A 6011-nucleotide genomic window follows, 5' to 3' on the forward strand; every position below is an offset into this window, starting at 1 on the left:
CGGCTGGTGACGCCCACGGACTGCAGCTCTCTACCAGGACACCCTGGTCCACCAGGTCTTGTACGTGCCGCTTTACCTCTTGGAACACGTGGGGCGGTATTCGGCGGTGCCGTTGCTTGACCGGGGGTGCGTTACCGGTGGGGACGTAGTGAGTGACCGTGGCTGTGTAACCATAGTCCCCGTCGTCTACGGAGAACACCGCCTTGTGTTTCTCCAACACTTGATTTAGTCGGCTCACTTGGGCTGGTGTGAGATCCTGAAGGTTCGCCTGTACGGGCACGGCGAGCCCTCGGGTCCTCCCGTCCACCACCACCGAGGGCGGGCTGTCTCGAGCCTCAATCGCCGTCACTCGGACGCCTCCGTCTACGTCCTCCACGGTCACCCTCTCCTTAGGCCGTACTTGACGGGGCAGTGGAGCTCCGCCAGTCTGGACCGGGGTCGGAGCACCATCTCGCCGTCGGTCGGATTCAACACCCGCACAGGCACTCTTCCCTGTCGGGCGTACGCCACCACGTTCGCCACCAGTAGTCCGGGGGGCAGGTTGGCACTCAGCGTGTTCTCTAGCATCATGGGACGCCGCATCCCCGCTGTCGTCTCACAGCGGCCTGAGACGATCACTTCGCTGTGCGGGGGAATGACCACCGGCTCCCTGCCGGCCACCTTGACGTACCCCATTCTTCCCGGGGCGGTACACTCTCTGGCTTCTTGGGCCATGGCGGCGACCACACGGCGGATGGCGACGCTTCTAGCGTCGACGCGGCTTCGGCTCGCCAGGCGCATCCCCTTGATCCCCTTGAACAGGCCGTCTACTCCGCCGAGCACTTTCATGCCCAGAAGTCCCTGGACGGCGTCTCCTGGGGGCACTCGGGCGGGATCGTCTTTTAGTATGAATATGCATTTCCCCGTAAATGTCATATCCAGGCACTTCACCTCGGCGTAGAGACACCCCACCACTGGGATCTCCAACCCGTTGGCGGCGGTGAGGGTGATCCAGTTGGCGGGGGTCAACTTCGTCCGCGGGAAGTGTCTTCGGAAGTGGCTCTCAGTCATGGTGGTGACCTCGGCGCCTGTGTCGAAGAGGCAGCGGGTCTCGACCCCGTCGATCTGGACGTCTAGCGTGAAGCACTCCCCGTGCACGTCCTGCGTCTCGGTGCCCTCCGCGGCCGAGTCGGCGGCTCCTGCCGCTACGGCGTCGACTGCCCTTCGTGGTCCGGATCGGTACCCTGACGGGCCCGGAGCTTCGGGGGTGGGAGCAGAGGCTGGGCGTGGCCCGCTGGCTGGGCGGGGGCAATCCCTGCTGATGTGGCCCGGCTGATTGCAGGCATAACAGATCAGCCTGCCCTCTTCGTCTCGGCAGGGTGGTTCCCGCGTAGCGGCGGTCGCGTCGTCTCGGCATCGCCGTCCGGTGGCGCCTCTCCGGGGCGCGTCGCACTCCTGTTGGAAGGCCTGGAATAGTTGCTCCTGGCGTGCACCCAGCCGCTCCTGTCCTGCCTTGAGCTGCTTAATAGCTTCCTGCAGCGTGTCTACGTTTAGCGGGGCCTCCCGTCCCTCCGCGGCCGCGGCGTGGACTAAGCCCCGGGTGGGACCCTAGTCGGAGGGGAGGACCAGCTCCTCCTCCGACCAATCGATCGCCGCCTTCAGCACCTGGGGAAACAGCCGCGTCCCGTCCTCCCTCATGTACTTCCGCATTTCTCGCCTCAGGGTCTCGTCTCTGAGGCCCACCACAAACCGCTCCTGCAGCAGGGCGGCGGCGGCGGTGACCTGGTTAGGCGCCCAACATCGTAGGCGACGGATCCTCTCCTGCAGGTCATAGGCGAACTGGCGCACAGTCTCGCCGGCGGCCTGTCTTCGGTCATAGAACTCCCCCAGGCGAACGCTGACCGGGGCCTTGTCCCCATAGGTTTCCTCGAGGAGCGAGAACAAGGCTTCCGTGTCTGGGACGGTTCCCTCCGTCAGGAAGCGTACCGTCTGCTTCGCCTCGCCTTTGAGGTGGAGCTGTACGACCTCTACTTGTTCCTCCGCGGGCACTCGACTGGCACGGAGATGGGTCCTCATTGCCTGGATCCAGTCTTCCACAGGCAGCTCCCCCCTCTCCTTTTCACCTCCAAACTCGCTGCACTTCCGCTCCCGTTGGACGCACACCACCGGGAGGGGTGCTGGAGGGAGCTGTTGGAGCATGGCCTGCGCCAAGGCAAGCGACTCATGGCGTCTGGCCTACTCCAGGTGTTCGTGCTGGTGGTCCAGGACGCCCGCCTGGTCTTGGAGTTGACCCCGTAGGAACTCCACTTGTGTGGCCAAGGTCCGCATCGTCTCGGCTTCCCCTCCTTCCTCCTTGAGAAGGGCCGGTGAGTCATCTCGTTGCTCCGCCTGGGACGACTCTGCTCTGACCTCCGGCTTGGGGGCGTCGCTCTCCGACATCTTAGGGCTCTTGGTCGTCACGTTCGAGGGAGTGGAGTAGGATGTTGATCCTGTTCGTGACGGCAAATGTAGCAGGGTGGATTATCCCTGCTTCGTGGGAACGGGTGTGCAGAGCCACTGGGTAGCGAGACACAGTAGAGCTCCGTCTGACTGCACCTTCGTCTTTGGGTCTGGGGCGTCAACTGGAGGCCGGCAGTGGGAGTGGATGGGGCCCGGGATTTACCAACCTGGTCTGGTACTCTGGTCTTCCTCGCCTTTCCAGGGCGGTCAGCAGTACTCCCCAACTCGCTCTCACTTCCCCCAATACCTCCTTTAACCCTCCCACACCTAGTGACTGAATTGTAAATAAATAACTTAGTTCCTCCCGCAAGCAGTACCTTCCCTCGGTGACATTAGAAACCTTATAGTGGGAAGGGGGAAGTTGGATAGGAAGGGGTTAATTGTATTAATGTTACCCACACCAAAAGAGGTAATAATAGGCTCAGGAATGGACACGCACACAGGACTCCCATCTACGTTCTTTATCCTTATTTGTACTGTGCAGTTACAAATAGTCAATGGTAAAGGGTGGTTCTATGTCTATTTCAGTTGTAATTCCATCTCTTGTAACCCTTGTAAAATACACCCACACTGTATAGAACCAGGTATTGCCGACCCAAATATAATATACTTCAATGTGCTTGACTCATCACCCATGTCTGGGTTAGTACCAGGGATAATACCTCTCTCAGGCTTTACTTATATAGTAGTGATAATACCTCTCTAAGGCTTTACTTATATAACAACAGGTCTGTAACCTCCCCACAGGGACAGGGTTAAGTAGATGGGAAAATATTATTAAAGAACAAACACGTTATCACACTCAAAGAAAATGAAAAAGGTGGGCCCACTTTACCAAACAAAAGTCCTATACTAATGCCGGCATGTAATGTTTATGGGGTACCCCTATGAACTGTAGTTAGCAACATTAGCTTCGCCCGTAGGCCGCGCCACACTGTGTACTGTGCAATAGGATCCTGAGCACCGAAGCGCCAGTGTACTCAACCAAGATGGCGGCCTCGCCGCACCACCACTGTCCGGGTGGTAAGATGGCGTCGAACGCTCTCGTCTCAGGAGCTAGCAAGCTGTGTTAGGCAGAGGGGGCAGTAGCGGGCTGGAGGCGCGTGCTGGGTGATGGCGACCTCTGCTGGACGGGACGAACTCCCGTGCTAGGCTGACGACCGCCGGTGCTGAGCAGATGTAGACCGCCGGCGAAGACAGGCTGCTGGCTGCCGGTGCTGGGTTGACGCGCAATAATAATCTGGGGCTACCTTAACTGAAGCTACTCTGTGGGTCCTAGAAAGCCCTCCTGCTAGCCGAAACATACAACAACGCAGGGTGCCTCTAACCACCAGTCCTCTTCAAGCCACGCTGGCTCGGCACCTCGCTGGAGGGGATAACGTTAACATAAGCCAACTCTTGGCTATACCGCTTTCTTCACTAGGGTTATTCAGTGGGGACATGCAACACGCTACTACGCTTATATTTCTAGTATAACCCGTAATATATTCAAGTTCAATACGTTCACCCGCGTGATCCACTACGGGGCTCTTCCAACGACACGACCACCCAGGTCCAAGTCCAACGTCGAAGAGGCTGGCTCTCCCCACTTCCGTTTCAGTTGACTTGCTTCTCCTCATGCCTCTCTCGTGCGCTCCGCCTGCCACCGCCGCCCCCTGCTGGTACCGCCAACTAGCCCCACAGGAAGAACTGGGTGGATTGAATATGATTCAGTTTACTGTTTATAATCCATATTCCAGCCGGTGAGAGAAGGAGAAACTTGTGTCATTGTTCGAGAGAATATCAATGGAAACTAGTTAATATGTCTTTGTGCACAAAGGGGAGATAAAAGGCAAGTCAGCACTTCTGAATAATAGTCACATATTCAGGGTGCTACACTGGTATAAGCTATTTTACGTATAGCTCCATTCATTTCGTAGAGTCCCAGGTCTGCTTATTTTCCCAGAGTTGGTGACAAGTAACGTTAGCTAGAGAGAGTTGGGTCTCTGGTGATAGACCACCGCCACACTTCCAGTATTTTGAGCTCATGGGAGAGATCGGGTGGGGGGGGTAATGAATGAATGTTGATTAGAGCCTTGATGTAAGTGGTTCTAATCAACCACTAAGATACCCATGTACATGTTGAAATACTTCCCAAAGGTCAGTGAATACCATGACCACAACACCAGAGGGAGTTCCACAAATCATGCTCAACCCAGATTCGGCTCAAACAAGGGACTAAACACGTTTTGCAATTATGCCACAACAATGTGGAACGCCCTACCCACAGCCGTAAAATAATGTGAATCCCTATACCCACCTTCAAAACCACTCTGATGGAACATAATAGCTATGATCTAGATTTGATTTTGGGATAATAGCGTATACAGGCAAGACATGGCAACGTGTATAGTGGAATCGACGTATAGGGCTTTAACTCAGAATTACCCTAGACCGCTCTAAAACCATACTTATATTCACCACGGTATAAGACGGGAACGTATGGATGGAATTTTTTTTCTTTTTTGCATTTTGAACGGAAGATAGGTGATGTCAAATGGGCCATAGTATTGTATCCATAGCTATCTGTCTATCTGTATGTATATGTCCTGATTAATTGAAAATGGGGGACCCTGATGTAAACAAGACGAAAGTCTTTCTCTGGTCTGCATCCCCTTAACAATTGTGTGTATTGAGCTGTACTGTATTGTTCCCATTCTGCAATCTGTTAATAAAGTTTTCAATTCAATCAATAATATATAATATAGTTATATAACTCTACAAACAAGGTGACTCAGTCTTATATTTTAACGTTTGGCAAATGTGACCACAGGGCACCGTCTAATCCCCGCGCTGAATGAGTTAACAATTGTGTGTATTGAGCCGTATTGTATTGTACCCATTCTGCAATCTGTTAATAAAGTTTTCAATTCAATCAATAATATAGAATATAGTTATATATATATAACTCTACAAACAAGGTGACTCAGTCCTATATTTTAACGTTTGGCAATGTGACCACAGGGCACCGACTAATCCCCGGCGCTGAATGAGTTAACAATTGTGTGTATTGAGCCGTATTGTATTGAACCCATTCTGAGATCTGTTAATAAAGTTTTCAATCAATCAACATTCATTCATGCATTTAACCCCCCCCCCCTCACGAGCGCCATGTAACGCGGAAGTGCAGTGGTCTAGTCTTTCCGCGTTATTTCTAAACCTAGCCGCATTTCTGGCAGACGCTCTCTGATTGGCCACTGACGCGTTTACCCAATCCGTGACGAGCTGTGTATTTGCCCATTTCCACGTCAAACAGCCTGCAAACTACCTGGCGTTCTATCGCCATGCTCTAAGACAACAAACTCTAACCCTAACCAACTTCGAAAGAGTGCCTAATCTTAACCAGTGTAGAAACAGGCGTCGGCCAAGCAGAGAGCATAGACATCTGTTCTATATATATATCTATGGCAGAGAGCGTCTTGCCAGAAATGCGGCTAGGTTTAGAAATAACGCCGTCTTTCCGGGTCCGCACTTTGTCCTTCCGGTGGCTGGTT

This window comes from Notolepis coatsorum (assembly GCF_963971535.1).
Source record: "Notolepis coatsorum genome assembly, chromosome: 9".
Taxonomy (NCBI): domain Eukaryota; kingdom Metazoa; phylum Chordata; class Actinopteri; order Aulopiformes; family Paralepididae; genus Notolepis; species Notolepis coatsorum.